This window comes from Bos indicus x Bos taurus, chromosome 1 (assembly GCF_003369695.1).
Source record: "Bos indicus x Bos taurus breed Angus x Brahman F1 hybrid chromosome 1, Bos_hybrid_MaternalHap_v2.0, whole genome shotgun sequence".
Lineage (NCBI taxonomy): Eukaryota > Metazoa > Chordata > Mammalia > Artiodactyla > Bovidae > Bos > Bos indicus x Bos taurus.
Window position 1 is genome coordinate 79005874 of NC_040076.1, and position 18142 is coordinate 79024015.

The 18142-nt window shown below is 44.7% G+C and overlaps 1 long non-coding RNA gene across 1 annotated transcript; it reads right to left on the reverse strand.

Moving 5' to 3' along the window:
* Window positions 1-585: 585 nt before the first annotated feature.
* On the reverse strand, window positions 586-15947 carry LOC113898946. Its single transcript, XR_003512801.1, has 3 exons — window positions 15678-15947; window positions 5357-5409; window positions 586-794 (listed from the first exon to the last, which is right to left on the reverse strand). It is a non-coding gene; the product is annotated as an uncharacterized LOC113898946 (long non-coding RNA).
* Between the last annotated feature and the right edge of the window lie 2195 nt (window positions 15948-18142).

Sequence of the window (18142 nt, forward strand, 5' to 3'; positions counted from 1 at the left end):
GTCATAACTTTCCTTCCAAGGAGTAAGCATCTTTTAATTTCATGGCTGCAATCACCATCTTCAGTGATTTTGGAGCCCCCCAAAATAAAGTCTGCCACTGTTTCCACTGTTTCCCCATCTATTTCCCATGAACTGATGGGACCGGATGCCATGATCTTAGTTTTCTGAATGTTGAGCTTTAAGCCAACTTTTTCACTCTTCTCCTTTACTTTCATCAAGAGGCTTTTTAGGTCCTCTTCACTTTCTGCCATAAGGGTAGTGTTGTCTGCATATCTGAGGTTATTGATATTTCTCTCAGCAATCTTGATTCCAGTTTGTGCTTCATCCAGTCCAGCATTTCTCATGATGTACTCTGCATATAAGTTAAATAAGCACGGTGACAATATACAGCTTTGACATACTCTTTTTCCTATTTGGAGCCGGTCTGTTGTTCCATGTCCAGTTCTAACTGTTGCTTCCTGACCTGCATACAGGTTTCTCAAGAGACAGGTCAGACAGTCTGGTATTCCCATCTCTTTCAGAATTTTCCACAGTTTATTGTGATCCACACAGTCAAAGGCTTTGGCATAGTCAATAAAGCAGAAATAGATGTTTTTCTGCTTAGGTTTTGTTTTTTCTAAATAAACTCTCTGTTTAGGTTTTGTTTTTTCTGAGTAGTTTGAGATGATTAACCTGGAGCATCATCCTGGTTAGTAAACTCTAAATCTGAAGCAGGATTAGGGGTCTAGAGAACCAGGTACTTCCTGGATATTCCTGCCTGAGGACAGTGGGTTGTGGAGGTGCCATCTGAGGACCTGCAAGAGTGAAAAGAACAAGTCAGAGAGCACTCTGTGGATGGCGTGCAGTGGGAGGACCTGGCCGGGAACCCCTGAACCCCTCCATGGTTCCCACTGAGCTCTGTGTTGAAAAGTGCCTGTGTTTGAGTGAAATGCTCCTATAAGCACATGGCCCAAATGGGCTATGGAGCTAGTCCAGGGCAAGGTAGGGACCCAACCTTCTCATTCAAGAGTCATAGATCTCTATTGCCTGAATCAGGAAGTGATCTTAGAGATGACCCTTGTCCAGTGTCCTCATTCCATTTATGGGAAATTAAGACTCAGAGAAAAGGGAATAACTTGCCTACAGCTGATGGATGTTAGCATGTTTGTTCTAACATCTAGTTGTGTCAGCATCAACTAAGAGTGCTGATTAAAATGCTGATTCTTGGGGACCAAGCCAGACTCTTAGGAAGTTCGATGCCCTGTAAGTGGGCCCAGGAATCTGCATTTTAGCAAATACCCCAGGTGATTTCTAGACACCTCAAGTCTGAGAAGCACTGGTCTAGGGTTCCAAAACTGGTTCCCTATTGTCTCTGTAGAAAGACTCCTGACTCTACACTGACTGCTTTCACACCAGAGCTGGTGACCCTGGGGAAAGACAGATCCAGGAGAGTGAATTGGGCAGCTGTTTCTAATTCTTTCTGCCCTTTGAGAGGTACTGGCTGCCTTTTTCAGACTAGATATAAAGAAATTAGTCAAATGATTCCTGTTTGTCTGTCAGGCACTATGTTTAAATAAATACGTCTTGAAATACTGTTACTCCCCAAACTGCTCTGAACATTTGACAGATTCAAAAGCTCACAAAAATTCCTATCTTTTTTTCAGTTAATATCTCCTCTGTATTCTCCAATACTGCATGTGTAACAGTTTAACAGGTTGGCATGCATCCTTCTACTGCGTTCACATCTCAAACAAATTGCTGAAAACTGCAAGGGATGATCTCCAAGTCTTAACTACAAGGATTAAAATGAAAAGAATTAGTTCTTTTTGTTGCTTTTACAGTGACGTAGTTTTTTACTGATGGTTAAAATAACATTTATCTCTTGTTATAAAATGGTATGGACTGTCTTACATGTTACTATGTGAAGACTTCTTTAATCATTTTAAGCCAAATTCCTTTGGGATGTCCTAGAACCCTAGTAAGACTAGAGGTTAGTTGCTAAAATTTTAATTTTCAATTAGAAAAAGTCAGTAAATAGCTCATCAAGTTGCTAACAAAGATTAAACAAAAGAATGTTTTTATTTTTTTCTTTAAAAACTCAACTTGTGGGACTTCCCTGGTGGTCTAGTGGTTAAAACTCCACAATTTCAATGCATGGAGTGTGGGATCCATTCCTGGTTGGGGAACTAAGATCCCACATTCTGTGTAGCCAAAAAGTTAAATAAATAAAACAAAACAATGGGTCTTTTTAAAAAAATTAAGATGAAAGAACACTCAGCTTGTATGTGTATGTTTCTTTAGGACGTTTGACTGGGATAGGACAAGAATCCAATGTTGGCTCTGCTCCAAATATGCTATGTAAACTTGGACAAGTCACTGCCCTTCTCTGGTCCTCAGTTTCCCCTTCTAGAGAACAAGAGGGTCAGACAGGTGATTTCAGAAGACCTCCTCAGGATTGAAAGTTTCAGGGTAAGGTACCACGGGGTTATGACATGTCCCACAGTGTGGGAGGGAGCAAATATGTCATGATTTCATTCCGGTTTAATCTGTTTCACATTTAGTGTAGTCCAATCTGAAGTAGGTCCTCCGTGGAACACAGATGATTCATTTCCTGTCCTAAGTGGGTCTTCTCTGAGGTGTGGAACAGATCATGCCTTCAAACATCAAGCCAGCTAAGGGGGTCAAGTCTACGGGCCTCTGGGCAAATTCAGCAAATTCTTTATGCCAGCTTAAACCTGGTAATCAGCATACACACACATACATGGATATTTAAGGACATCAAGTTTTTATAATCACTATCACAATTGAAATGAAGATTAAGGTAAATTTTCTATAAGGTGTCAGATGTCTTCTGTGTAAGTGATTCTGAAGACTGGAAAAGCCCAGTATATTTACCACTTCCTCCAGGGAGCCAGCTGGCTGCTGGTTTCTTCACTTGTCTGCCTCCCCACTGAATTCAGCTTTACTTTGAGAGCTGGACCCACATCAGAAGGAACAGAATTATGCTCTTAAAGCCACAGACTTCTAACATGTTAGGGCCAAAAGGGAATTCTGAAATATCAAGTCTCACTTCACCTCTACCCTTCATTCATTTATCCATTCATTAACTAACCAAGGATTTATATAACGACTACCCTTGATAAGCACTGTGCTAGGCAGAAGACATAGAGCAAAATCAAGGCATAAGTGCTTCCTACCCTCGTGGAATTGACATGTTGTGTGTATGGGAATGAGCAAGTCATAGGCAAGTGAACAAAGTATGTGATAATGAATGTGCTCAGTTGCTCAGTCATGTTTCACTCTTTGCAACCCCATGGACTGTAGCCTGCCAGGCTCCTCTGTCCACGGGATTTTCCAGGCAAGAATACTGGAGTGGGTTGCCATTTCCTCCTCCAGGGGATCAAACCTGCATCTCCTGAAGGTCTCCTGCATTGGCAAGCAGGTTCTTTTACCATTGAGCCACCTGAGATGATTAATAGGTTGATGGAATGGGGAATTACCAGTCAGGTAGGGAGAGCTACGTTAGATAGGATAGGCAGAGAAGAAGCTGTAAGGAGGTGATATTCAGACAGATATCTGAAGAATGAGAAGGAGCTGGTCATGGCACACAGGGAGGGAGAGAAAATATAACTGGTGAAGGTTGATGCTGAGGAAGAGCCAAGAGTTTAGAGACTGGACCAGAGAGAGAGGCATCAGAAAAGGACTAGGATTGCTCTGGTGGGATGCAGGGCAGTGGACGGTTTAAAATAAGTTTTGGAGGTAGATACATGAGACTACTTTCTAAATTGGACAAGGAGGTTGAGAGAGAAAGGAATCAAGGATGATTCCTTATCTTTTAGCTTGAGAACTAGGAAGAAGTCAACTTTTTGAGATAGAAGTTTGGGAGAATATAATACAACTTTGGCAGGAAGTCCAGGAAAACTATTTTGGGTGTAGTGAGTTTGATATTCTTATTCGACATTCCAGCAAAGATGTTGGGAAGACTACTGACTGCTCAAAAGGCCCTCTAATTATTTCAAAGGTATTTGCTTTATCTCCTGAACTGAACCAAAATTCCCCCAAAGACAGGCATGTCTTAGACAACTTTATGTCCCTCCATAGAGTTCTAAGTGAGAGGAAAGTAACAAGCTTTGATATTCCCATGTTCTGGAGTTAGATAGAGCCGGTGTGCTGAATCTGCCTGTACTGACTCACAAGAATCAACTGCTAACATTTGAGAAATATTGAATCAGTTGTTAAGTCATCCTTGCACTTGGTTAGGGTGGGAGTACTTACCTTTGGAGTTTGGCAAACTATTCGAATCAAGACTTTTTTTCTTCAGAGAGCCAGGTTACTAGTACATCACAGTAAGACCCAGGGTTACCAACTCAGATGCCCTTTGAGGAAGGGAAGTGTCATGTGTAAATGATTTGTTCAGATCTAGCAACATTCCTCTTTGTGAAATATCAAAGCATGCTGGCCCCTTGCCAGGCTGAAGTTAATACCTAAGGAAATCCAGAAACTTAGAGTATAAAATATATGTTTATATAAATGTAAATATGTACATATATACAATATAAATAAACTATATAATTATATGTTTATATGTATTAATATGCTTATATTAATAACATATTTGGGTTATCACAATACATTCAGCTCCCCCATTACTCTCCTCCATAAATTTTTTTAAACTCACATGATAGGCCTGATGTCCATTTTCCCTGAATTCATACAGTCTGTCTCAAGATGAAGTTACACTTTCCTCTCTGATTAGGGAGAGACGCAGCACCTCCGTAAGAGAAGCCGCTAAGATGTCAGTTGCCACTGTAGGGATTCCAGCCCAGTGTCCCTAGAGCTTTTGCGAAGCCGCTAAGATGTCAGTTGCCACTGTAGGGATTCCAGCCCGGTGTCCCTAGAGCTTTTGCTTTTTCAATAGAATCTAGAAATCTGGGTTTTAATGAGAAACTTCCCAGCTGCTAAAAGTTGGCTTAAAATGTTTAAAAAGTACTGCAGGCCAAGCAAAACACTTTTTACAGGCTTCATCAGGCCCCAGGGCTGCCAGTGTGCATCTATTTGAAAGTTATTGTACATGGTCATCCATCTGCGGGAGGAGAGAGCCCCTCCCCCACCCCCAACATGCCAGAAATCAACTTTCCCATGAACCCTGGCATATGGCATGTAGACACCAAATTTATTTCACTAAGAAATGTTGTTTAAATGACATGTGTTGTCCTCCAGCATCTTGAAGCAAGTCATATCGGTTATGTTTATTCTTCCCCCTTAGCTATGGGCTCCTCTAGGTAAGCCCCTGGACCGCGTCTTTGTCTCCTCCAAGCTGGTCATACCGAGGACAGCAAACGGGAGCTTCTACCAAAGGAGCCTTCAGACATCTTACCCAGTGTCTTGAAGAAACCGGCCCCCAAAGAGATGATGTCACTTGCCTTGGGCCTAAAGAGTGAATTAGGAAAGAACAAGAATCAACCCAGGTCTCTAAATGGTAGCTCCCAGGGCTAGAAAGGATCTATGGTTCTCAGGAAATAGCTGCTGAATTAATGAACATGTGAAATAATGATAGAATCAGTGAATGTATGAACTAGTGAACACAATCTGAAATGACCAACTAGTTTATAGAATAGAGTTTATAGTAAGGATCACGTGAGGTGGGACTCGGTTTCCGTTCTTCCACTCACTATCTTGTCTTAGACATCTGGTCCTTGACTTTCCTATCTATATGCTGTCTTATCTCTCAGTGTTGTTTCAAAAATCATAAACTAATAGCAATAGTCAAAATTACTGGATGCTGTATGCCAGCCACTGGGCTAAATGCTCCACAAGGATTTTGTCAATGCTTCTGATAGTTCTATGAAGTGGCCACTGTTTCTTTCTATCACCTCCATTTCATAGATGAAGAAATGGACACACAATATTATCACTAACCTGTCCAAGTTCACACAATTTGTAAATAAATGGTAGATGGGATTTGAAGCAAGACATTTTATTCTGAAATTATAACAGCAATAAAAATGTTATGAGAAATGAAAGGGTGACACAGATGTATGATCAAAATATTTCAGGAATGTGGTATGTCTCAGATCTTATAAAGCATGAAGCTCAGAGGCATTTTTTTCTCCTGTGTTTTACACTGTGGAGTTCACATTAGAATCAAATCAAGTATTGAAATAAGTGACCTCTGGGGAAACTTTTAGAGTGATGAAAAGATCTGGCTTTTAGTCCTAGAACTTTTAGGATACCTCTAAGCAGATCCTCTCAGTTTCTCTATTCATTTCTCAGTTTCTCTATTCATAGTGGACTTGAACACATTAGAAGTTATTTCAGCTCTGATATTCAAAGTTCCCATGGAGTATCTAATAAGAAGATAACATTAGTCAAGAGTTCTTTGGTTACAAATAAGAGAAACCTAACTGAAATAGCCCATACCAAAGAGTGTATTTATGAACTCAGTAATAGAAAAGCCTAAGAGTGGTCTTGCTTCAGGCTTGGCTGTATCCCGGGGCTCAGATACCATCACCAGGTTTTCTTCTTTCCAGCTCTCTCCATATATGGGCAGGATAATCATCTGTAAGACTCACATTCTATCAACTAAATAAACTCAATGGGGAAAAAATAATCATCGTCCTTAAAAGCAGAAAAGTCATGGTGCGGTATTGGATTGACCTGCTTTGGTCTCACATTCACCCTCATCTTCATACGGTGACCCAGTCCAGGACACATATTTGCCTCTTTGTGTGTGTGGGAAGAGTCTGTCTCCATATATAGTACACGGGATGGATTTTCCACTGAATAAGAACTTTCTGTATGAGAAGAAAGAGAAAGGGTGCTGGGCAAGAGACACAGAAGTTGACTGTAAGCAGCTTCCCCTCCCACTCAAGAGGAGACTGACAGGATAGGTATTTTGGGTCTGAACTTCCAGCTCAGAATCCCAAGCTGTGCTAATGGTCCGCAGTGCTAGAAACAAGTCATTGCTATGTATGTCTTCTGGAAGGTTTTCCTCTATCTTCAGGGAGGTTGGAGTCAGCGACATCAATGTATGTCATGGAGTCATTATTTTGCCCTATAGTTACAGTTCTTTGGAGAAATATCTACAGCAATGATCTCAGCACAGGTAATAAATCAGGAAATAAATGGTCAGGCTTTGAGTAAAGTTTTTCAGAGCTGTATTCATTTATGAGGAATCAGTCAATGAGGCAACATGACTAATGCCTCTGATTTAACTCACCACCCCCTGGTTTGTACTAGAGAGAATGACCGGCCCCCTTTGCCTCTTTTAGCTGGTACAAGTAGTTACTTGTGCTAATCAGCAGTAGGACAAAGGAGTATAGGGCAAAGGGATAGAAAATATCCATCAGCAAGACGCAATAGGTGACAAAACCTCTCCTGGACACTGACTTCTATGACACTAATGGATTGAAAAGAATTGGATCAGTGTCCTACTTGAAAACACTTACAGTCTGGACATAGCTCACTAGAGATGGAAGAATGTTTAAATCTTACCTAATACCACGCTTTCATTTACTGATGAAGAAACTGAGGCCCAGAGAGGGCAAATAACTCAGTCAAGGGAGTGCTGCTAAGGAATAGCTGAAACAGAACTTCGATCCAAGGTTCCTTATTCATTTTCCAAGAGCTCACCACCGCACGGCAAGCTCCCTTTGGTTTGCCCTCAGGACTCCAGTAAACATTTTGAATTATGGAAGCTTTGCCCAGGAGGAAACTTCATTTAATTTGATCTTCACTGGAAGTGCAGGGAAGAGAAATAAGAAGTGTCTGTTGAATGCCTTCAACTTAAATATGCTCAACTAGCTTCGGAGAGCACAAGGAAGGAAGTAATAGCTTGAGGCTCTTCAGCATTAGAAAATCAAAAGGTAATTCATGAATCTTTGAAAGGTGCCAAAGGAGTATAAGTTATGTTTACTTTCCTAAGTCTGTTTGTGTTTGCTGCTGCTGCTGCTAAGTCGCTTCAGTCCTGTCCGACTCTGTGCGACCCCATAGAGGGCAGCCCACCAGGCTCCCTTGTCCCTGGGATTCTCCAGGCAAGAACACTGGAGTGGGTTGCCATTTCCTTCTCCAATGCATGAAAGTGAAAAGTGAAAGTGAAGTCGCTCAGTCATGTCCGACTCTTAGCGACCCCCGTGGACTACAGCCTACCAGGCTCCTCCATCCATGGGATTTTCCAGGCAAGAGTACTGGAGTGGGGTGCCACTGCCTTCTAAAAGAGTGCTAGAGGAGGCATTTGGGACCTAAATTCTTCTTGAATGTGGGTCTTGATGGGTAATCTTGGCCACCTCATTCTCTCTGGGTTTTGGTCTCCTCGTCTGTAAATTTAGCTGATTCTCAAGACCCTGGTCAACCTCAAGCTTCAGGGGTCTAAAAAATGTCTATGCTTTGCTTATCATTGTTATGGGTAGCAAAGGGATTTCCTGGATAAAAGGTAGCCAGCCTAAAGCCAATCTGCCTTTACAAGTTAAGTGCTCTCTTTACTAACTTGGGGCAACAGAGCAAGCACAGAGTCAATAGCCTAGGGCATGACTGTGCTTCTTTGCTCCATGATCTTGGTGGTGGTGGTGGTTTACTTGCTCAGTCGTGTCCAGCTCTTTGTGACCTCTGGACGATAGCCTGCGAGGCTCCTCTGTCCATGGGATTTTCCAGACAAGAATACTAGAGTGGGTTGTTATTTCCTTCTCTGGAGGATCTTCTTGACCCAGGAATGGAACCTGGGTCTCCTGTGATACAGGTGGTCTCTTGTATTGCAGGTGGATTCTTTAATGACAAGACTTTGGGCAAGCCCTTAACTTTCTCTAGGCCATTAAAAGAAAACCTCTAAAATGGGATTACTGCCTTCCCAGGCTTGCCTCACAGGATTGTTTGCCTGGAGCTAAAGGATGTAGAAATGCTTTATGGTATTCAGGCTCTTTTATATGTGTGACTTGATAGTGAGTTTGCCTTTGGTTCACTGAGAACAAGTAAAAACAACCTGTAGATTTAGTCAAAGTTTCTCTGTGGCCAAGACCACACTGAGGGAACTGAAATATTTTTTCCTTAAGTTCATTTTGCCTTCTTGTTTTTCCAGTAATAGTGCAAGTTGAAACAGGGTTTCATAAAATGCCCATACATCCAGTTTGCCTGGTACAGTTCTATTTGCTATCGTCATCCTGGTATGTTGCTGTTGTGTTTTAGTCGCTAAGTCGTGTTCAAATCTTTCGCGACACTATAGACTATAGTCCTTCAGGCTCCTTTGTCCTTGGGATATCCCAGGCCAGAATACTGGAGTCAGTTGCCACTTACTCCTCCGGGGAATCTTCCCAGCCCAGGGACTGAACCTGCATCTCCTGTGTCTCCTGCATTGCCAGTCAGATTCTTTACCACTGAGCCACCAGGGAAGTCCCATCCTGGTATAATTACTAATAATTTTTCATATTCAGAAGTGTCTCTATTCTGGCAATAAGTTACACTGTTACCCTTAGACTTAAATATCACAATGTTCAACCACTCAATTTCATATTTTGGAAAATAGAGGCTCAGAGAAGAGAAATGACTTTCTTAATCCAGCCGGAGTTTGCCCAGAACCTGGACTTGGCAAACTCTTTCTCTTTGTGCCTGGGAAGAAAGTGAAGGGGAAAGCAGGGTGAGAGGATTCTCCTTTTGTTGTCCTCCTGTTTCCTGAAGCAAGAGCAGCCCCACCTCCCTCCTGATTTCCTGGAAAGTGATCAGCAATCCTGTGGCTGCCAGTGGCCAGGAGGGAACTGGGGGATGGAGCAAGCATTTCAGAGTGCTGGAAAAGGGATTTTTCTCTTCTATATTCAGAAGAATAACCCCAAGGGGAGAACCACTGCCTATTAATAACTAGCCCTTATTTAGGTACATACATTTTTGAATTATTACTGTTCATAAAGTACATTTATGACTATAGTCTTAATTAGTCTAGTTCTTACTGCTTTTGAAAATTATCTTGAAGGCATTATTATTTTCATTTTGTAGTTGAAAAGCTGAAGACCTGCAAAGACAGTTGATTTGCTTTAGGTTTCACAGTCAGTGTTAGAGACAGGAACAGAGTTTCATTTCTTAACTCCTGACCCAAAGTTCTTTCCACTTCTCCTGGTTTCCTGTGTTGCTACTTTAGGCATCTCCTGGGAGAAACTTCACTATAATAAAGTATTTTGTTGTTCTAGTAACTAAATCCCTTAGACGCAGCCCAACGCAGACCCACCTTGTACCCTGAATTTGTCCTGTGGCAAATAGGAATGTTAGAATATGGCTCATGATTAACCATGATCTTCAGTCTGTCAACATCATCTCTGAGAAAATGAGTATGTAGATGAGGAAAAGGATATTGCATCCTGGAATAAGATTTTTGTCTTTCAAATTGTTGCTAGGATCATGGGGACTAGATTCTCACCAGTCTCATAATCTGAAGGTCCTGAGTTTGAACCTCAGAGAGGGCAGGCCCTCACTTTTGGGCTTCCTTTGTACCTCAGTCAGTAGAGAATCTTCCTGCAATGCAAGAGACCCGGGTTCGATTCCTGAGTCAGGAAGATCCCCTGGAGAAGGAAATGGCAACCCACTCTGGTATTCTTGCCTGGGAAATCCCATGGACAGAGGAGCCTGGCAGGCTACAGTTTATGGAGTAGCAAGAGTCAGACACGACTTAGTGATTAAACCACCACACACAGTACCTGACTGTGGTGTGCTTACAAATCACTGACCTCATAATTTGCAGAATTTCCATTTCAGGGAGATTTGTTCTAGCAGAGACTGAAATTCTTTATTTGGAACTTGACAAATTCCAGACCCACGAGAACTCAGCTTGACAAGTTATGCAGCTACATCCTTCCATCATTACTCAGCCCTAAGCTGGCAACAATGCTGGGCAAGTCTTCAGTATGCAAATCAGGGGCCCCAGATCTATCGTGATTAGTGTGTGACTCCTGAAATGTTAGGAAAGTCACTTTTCTCTTAGGAAGTTCAGCTGCTTCAGTTGTCACATGTTGAGATTGGATTAATCAATGTGCTTCTAACTTTTATAGCCAGTGGATTCTTTTTTTCTGAGAATGCTGTAGGATCCTATGATGTAGAAATGGTAAAACAGGTAGGGTTGAGGACTTGGAACCCCCTTCATTTAATCCACGTGTTGCCACATGACATCTGCATGGAAGATGTCAGTGTGGAAATGATGGGATAATTCCCCAAACCCCTTTTAGTCCCCAACAATGGCATTCTAAGGACCAATAATATCTTTGATACATGTTAAACATGTGCGATGGGTTTCCCTGGTGGTTCAGTGGTAAAGAATCTGCCTGCTAATGCAAGAGATGTGGATTTGATCCCATATTCAGGAAGATGCCCTGGAGGAGGAAATAGCAACCCACTCCAGTATTCTTACCTGGGAAATCCCATGGACAGAGGAGCCTGGAGGGCTACAGTTCTTGGGGTTGCAAAAGAGTAGCAAAAGACACAACTTAGCAACTAAACAACAACAAACACCCAGGGGCTTCAGTGAATCCAGAATTCAGGATCCAGAACTGGGCAGATGGGTAAGGTTATAATGGCATCACAAAGAGTAGAATTTGGAGTGAAAAGCAGCATGGTACAGTTGTTACCCTTCACAGGTGCACAGCCCTTCATAGTTCACATCGTATTTGCACATCAGTTGTCTCTTGATGGCTTGCTCAGCACTGTGCATTTCGATATTTATACAATGACCTTTCACGAAGCCACATTAGTGTGCCTGGTACAGTGGTTGAGCTCCGGAATATAAAGAGGATCCATTTGAACCTCAAGAAGCTCATCCCTTGGTAAAGGAAAAGGCAGGTAAACATATCAGACAAATTGCAAAATGGGAAGCCTCTTAGAGAGGTACATGCAAATGTTGAGGAGAGAAGAAACGATTCACTTTTCCGGGGGTGGGGAGGAAGTGGCATTGTTAGGGTGGGGCTCTGCAGGTGGAGTTCCCTGGGCCTTTCATCCAGGTCTTTCTACCTGCTAGGCTCAGTTCAGGCTACAGAGAAAGCCAGTGGGGGAGAGGGGAGGAGTTTGGGGAACCTGGGGGAGCAAGCAGAGGTGAAGCTATGAAGGTAGATTCACTGGGAAGGACTGTGAAAGCAATGCAAAGAATTTGGACCCCGTGGCAATGACATCTTCATTTTCCAGATAAGGAGCCAGGCTCACAGGCGTCCAGAGCTGCCCCGAAGCCACAGGCACCAGGAAGGGACCTGTAGGGTCGGCCCAACCCAGCGCCCCACCGCTCTTTCTGCTACCCTGTGCTGCCTCCAGCAGGCCTAAGCCGAGCAGTCCCTGCGTGGGAGAGGCCCAGGGCTGTTTATCCGGCTAGGCTCGGTGGGGCTGGCCCTGGCAGGGAATGGAAGTGGGTGGGGTGGGGGCCGGGGAGGAGAGGAGGGGCCTGACAACAAGGGCGACATTCAAGGCCTGCGCTGGAGCCGGGCGAGGAGAATGGAAAGCTACAGTCTGTCGGAGCGTCCAGCCTTGGCAGGGCGGTTGGGGCCTTATAAGGAAATGTTGTTCTCTCTCAGCCAGTGGGGCTGGGACGGAGCCCTGTGCCCACAGGACAGAGCTGCCCTTGTGGGGGGAGCAGGGGTGCCACCCGCCCCTGGGCTGTGAGCGGCTGTGAGCCGGGGCTCTCAATGGGCCACTTCTGCATGCTCAGCATTCCCTCTCAGCCCCAGTAGGCCAGCGGCCCCCACCCCCTGAACGCCCTCCCCCTCCCCGGTGCCCCGGGCTGATTGGAGGAAAGGAAAAAAACAAAACAAAACAAAGACTTGGCCAGATTTCAGGCCTCGATGATGTTTGATGCCGAATTACCCTGAAAACAGGCTCAAGTCAAATTCCCTCCTGTCTCTGCAGGGGAAGGTATGTCTCTGTGCCCTTTGTCCAGGCCCTGCACCCAGCCTCCTCCTAGTGACCACAGGACTCCCAGAACTGGGCCCTGTCGTGGGCGTAGAAACACAGGAGGAGGAAGGCTGGAGCTGGTGCGAAGGAGGACAGAGCCACGGGTGCACTCCTAGGAGCAGGACGGCTCTTCAGGGTCCTTCCCAGTGGGCTTGGGACACTCAGGAGGGTGCAGAGGAAAAACACGGCCACCCACAAGCAAAGGAGAGGGCTCCTCAGGGGAGAGAGGTCAGCATCCATCACTGCTCCACGGCAGTGCAGTGAGGGATGATTTAAAGCACTGATCCCTAAAGGGAGCGCCCTGGACCTGGGACAGAAGCAGAAAAGATGCTTGTCTGGCCTTCTGCTTTGCCTATTCATAGACTCACAGGTGTATGAAACCCTGGAGCCGCCGGGAAAGAGGTCAGCCAGTCAGCTCTCCACCTGAAGCTAACTTGGCAGACCTGCAGGGGGCTTGTGCTCTAGGTGCCCCTGTGTGCCAGCCATCGTGGGTCACCCTGAGGGCCGAGTCATGAGAGGCACCCAGGGAAAAAATGTGAAGGAGAAAGTTACGAACCCTGAGAAAATACAGGAAAAAGGCTCTTAGAGTTGAGAGAGGGGAATTCTTCTTGAATAGGTGATCAGAGAGTGGACAGGAAAGGAGGTCAGGGCAAAGAGAAGGCCTTTGGGGTGAAGAGAAGATCTTTGGGGTGCAGAAAGGCTCAGAGTTCGAGAAGTGACAATCTGAAAGCTTGAAGAGTGAGGGAGATCGTTTCCAGGGGAGAGGCTGGTGTGGGCAGGCAGGAAGGATGGGGAGGCTTGGGGTTGGCTGGGTACCTGGATGGGCATACAGGTGTGCGCAGCTGGCACTAGGGTTAGCACCAGACTTTGGAGGCCCTGAGCGTCAGAAGGAAGAAGAGACTCAAGTGACAGACAGCTGGGAGCTGCAGAAGGGTTTGAGAGTCAGAGAGGCTGGGCATCAGGCAGTGTGATCGGGTAGCTCAAGCAGAAAGAAGCATCGTTCTCTCCACTTCAGTCAAGTCAGGGCAGTGCTCCTTCCACAGGCAGAGGTTGGGGTGAGCCATATTCCCCTTCCCAAGGTCTGGAGGCTTGGTTCTCCACCTGGGCCACCCAGACCCCAGGATTTCAAGGGTGGCTGGGTTTCAGAGGTGCCCTTTGAACAAGCAGCGACCGTTCCCCTGGGAGAGGACTAGGACGGGCTGCTTTGGTTCAGTTCTCTTTCCAAAGTGAAGCTTTTGTACATAAGTCTGTTCAGATGGGGCTGAGAAACCTCGTCTTCAGTCCTTTTTTGTAAAGAGGTTATTAACAAGCTCCTGGGGTTGAAAGGCAAAGACATGGCGCTGACATCTCATCTCGGAGAGCCTGTCCTTTGCTGGGCAGCCCCTATTCACACGCCCGTGCTTATCTCGCTGCTGATGGCAGACCAGTGGCCCCTCCGTTTTGCTCCTTCACTTCCTTTCAAGGCCTGTCCCCACTGTGGCACCACCACAGGGAAGAGACAGGACCCCTTTGTAAAAGAGAGCGGGACTAATTCCTTGCCTGTGCAGAACACCAGAGGGGCTCGGGCAGAGCAGTGAGCTTGCTCAGTGTTTGGCCCTGGGTTCTGTGGCCCACTGCTTGGAAAGAACTTTAGCTTGATCCTCAGACCTGGTTCCTGCTTCATGGCCATGAGAACAGAAGCTGAGGAGCTGATGTGGTGAAGCTCCATAGCAAACCTTGCTTCCCACCAAATTTTTCTTCCCTCTCAATGCAGACACTGACCCTTGGGGTCACAGAGTTATAGTTCCAGTCATTGAGTAACTGGTTTGATCCCTTGCCTCTCCAGTGGGTAGGGGTCATTTTGGATTTGTATTAGATGAAGATGAATTTATTAATGTTTTTTCCCTTTTAAGGGCAAATGTGAGCATTTTATGGTGAGTTATTGTCTTAAGTCTTGAGAGTGAATTTCAAATAATAATAGGCTCAGATGGTGGCTAAGGTCCTATTATATGACATCTTCTTGGAACCCACTAATTTTTATCACCACCACATAAATTGTCTGCTAGTCTCAGTCCCAAGTGCAAGGAAATGTCATTGGCAAATCTCTGCCGATTTTCATTTTGTTTAATTTTACCTAACTGTTCATTCCTTATTCACCCACTTATTTGAGATGGTAATGAGTAGTTAAAAAAAAAAAAAAACAACAAAAAAAGCATAAATGGAATGCAGTAAAAAAGTCTCCCTCTTACCCTTTCTCCAATTTCCTCTTGTCCTCCCCCAAAGCAGCCTGTGTTACCATCTGCTTGTGTATCCTTCTCCTCTATGATGTTTTTATGGAAATCATTATCAAGGACATTTCTCATCCAGGAGAGATAGGTTCAGATTCAGAAAGATGCAAGCTTGTTCAAACAAAATTTTCTAGGGGCAGATGTTCTCCCAGGTTTGCCTGCCCTGGATATTGAGCCCTAATTCTGGCTGTTGGAGAGCCCTCACCTGGGCCAGGTGTCTATGGAGCGATCCCCGATATCCTAAAGGACTTTATCAGGAAGTGCTGAGGATGCATGAGCAGTCTCTGGAATGAGATTTAAACACCATCCCCTGCTTGATCTTGTAGAAAATAAATGGTACAGAGACTGTACCATGAGTTCTGGTGCCAAATTAGCAAGTATCCGGGGAGGATCTGGGGTCCAGCTGGCTAAGGCTGAAGGAAGAGTCCCTGTGGGGTTAGCACTGTCTTCTCTGGGCCAGAATTCTCGGGTTTTTCATGGGCTAATCTGGACTGAAATGCCCATCACTCGTTCTAGACCTTTACTTACCGATCACAGAGGAATCTCAGTCTGTCAGTCTGTGTGTGTGCCCCGGGACCGGCAGCTCCACTCACACTGCAGTTGCTCACCCATCACATGGGAGCGTCACCTTGCTCAGCAAACACATAGGAGCACCTCTGGCTCATAGCAGTATTCTTCATGGATGGTGCTGGAGATGCATTTCTTCAGTGAGGATCAGGATTTATCAGTCCCGGCAGCTCTGGTCTCTGTGTGCTGGTTGCTGGGAAGGGTTTTAAAGCCTCTTTGGTGGGAAGACTTTCTGAGCAGAGTCCAAACTGAAAGTGGATCCTCCATTTATAAGACAGTGACACTACCAGTGTGGTATCATCAAACATCTCCCAAGCAACACCAGCCTGGAACATCATTTATTGTTTAACCACATCTTGCCCAACATTGTGTGGGTTTCACTTGCTGAAGGATCTACACTGTGAGATAGGAGCAAGTCAACACAGAAGTTATAAGTATCTTGATAGAGACAGATGTATGAAATCAAACTGGGTGGGGAAAACAGATGTAGATAAACAGCTGGATAAGAACACAGGCTTGAACTTTTTGAAATACTAAGATGATATAAAATATAATATTAAAGAAAAAGTCACCTATGGTTCTTTTATCTTTTGCAACATTTTTTATTTTCCACTGTCTCTTTTATCTTTTTGTCCGTGTACCATGCACATTTTTATGTAGTTGCAATCCTATCGCACATACTAGTAACTGTCTGTGTTTTCCCTTAATATTATATGCACTTGCCATATTGCTCCAATCTTTATTTTATAGCTGCAGAAATGCCATTGTGGTGATTCACAATACACTTCTTGCTTTTACCTATTGTTGCAATTTTATGTCTCCAGCTGCTTAGTGTTACTGGTAATTGGTAAAGAACATCTAAGGATATTTAGCTTTGTGCTTTTGTTGATTTCCTTTAGAGCAATTTAAAGGAAGGAGATGATTTGGCCAAAGTGTATGGATCTCCCTTATGAGGAGCAGCCTTCCCTCTAGCTAACTGTGTCAGACAGAGCTCTGAGCCTCAATACCAATCTCATTGGCTTAGTGCTCCAAGCCGGTAAATAGCATGTCACCTGGCAACTGAGAGAAGAGCAGAGGTTTACTAGGCCCTCAGGGAGACCTGTTACTGCACAGGTTCTCTACTGTTGACAGCAGAATATACATGGGTACCATTCCAGGGGTCTGCCTTATTTGCAAAGGTTGTTCATTTGTGGTTACCATATAAGGACTTCTGAGCCAACCATGGTTTGGGAGCAAAAGCAAACCAGTACTGAGATCCCTTGTGCAGTGCACAGATCTTGTACTGCGGCTGCAGTGGTGAGGGCGGCATGGGGTGCAAGGATGCGATTCACTGTATTCTGAGCGCAAGGACACTGTGGCCCTTATCAGTGGCACTGCCCAGGGGCACAGCCCTGGGGGTTGATGTTAACTGACATCCTTGGAGATTCTTTTAAACTTGACCCCGAATTCTGATACCAAGCGTTGAGAGAGCCTCAAATCCACACCCGAATTCCATGAGTCCTGACAGTGTATGTTGTCACACCTTGCTCAGCCTCCATGACCTCTTGTCAGTGTGTGCTACCCAGTTCTGCCCCACAGTCAATCAAGGAGCAAAGTCTAATGCTTTCCTTGGGCTTCACAAAAATCCACTTGTACCCAGGCCTTTGCATTTGGTAACGTCACTAAAGGTGGAAGGTTTTGGGGAGGAGTCTCATCATAGACTGGCAGCCTTTTGCTTTCCTTTTACTTGCTCCCATCTCTCTTTGTCAACCTCAGGATCCCTGGGAACATGCAGCTGATTTCCCCCCACCTTCCTAAGAGCAGTTCCCCCACATCCAGGCCATACAGGGAAATATATGCCACCCCTGCAAGCGACTCTGCTTGATAAGATTTCTCTGTCCATTGTCAGCACCATGCCCTAACAGAAAGCTAGCAAGTGGGGAGCTTCATCTGGTTTTCCTTTGTTGTTGTTTTAAAAGAGATAAAACTTCACACCATGAAGAGCTGTTTTCAGGATACTTTGAAGATATCATTTCATTCAGGTCTCCCAGCTACCCTGACATGTGATCAATTGGACAGGCATTCTTATCCTACCTTAGATGTGAGGAAGCCATGGCGAGGAGAGGGGAAAGACCTGTCTTAGGCCACTCAGTTGACTATCTGATAAGCTGAAACTGGAAACCAGTTCTCTCCTGGGCTCAGTGAGCGGTCCTTTTTACCATCACAGTGGCTGACTCTCTGTTTTGGTGCCTCATGGAGCTATAACTACGGCACACATTGATCAATATCCATTGACTATGCCTTCCTCTTTGTGCTGGTCTTCAAAGAGTGCAGAGTGAAGGACACGGGAATAAGTTGATGGACTCCAGTACCAACTCTTAGTTAAAACCAGGTGTGATAGACCAAATACAGTATATATGTACAAAGGAATATTACTCGGCCACAAA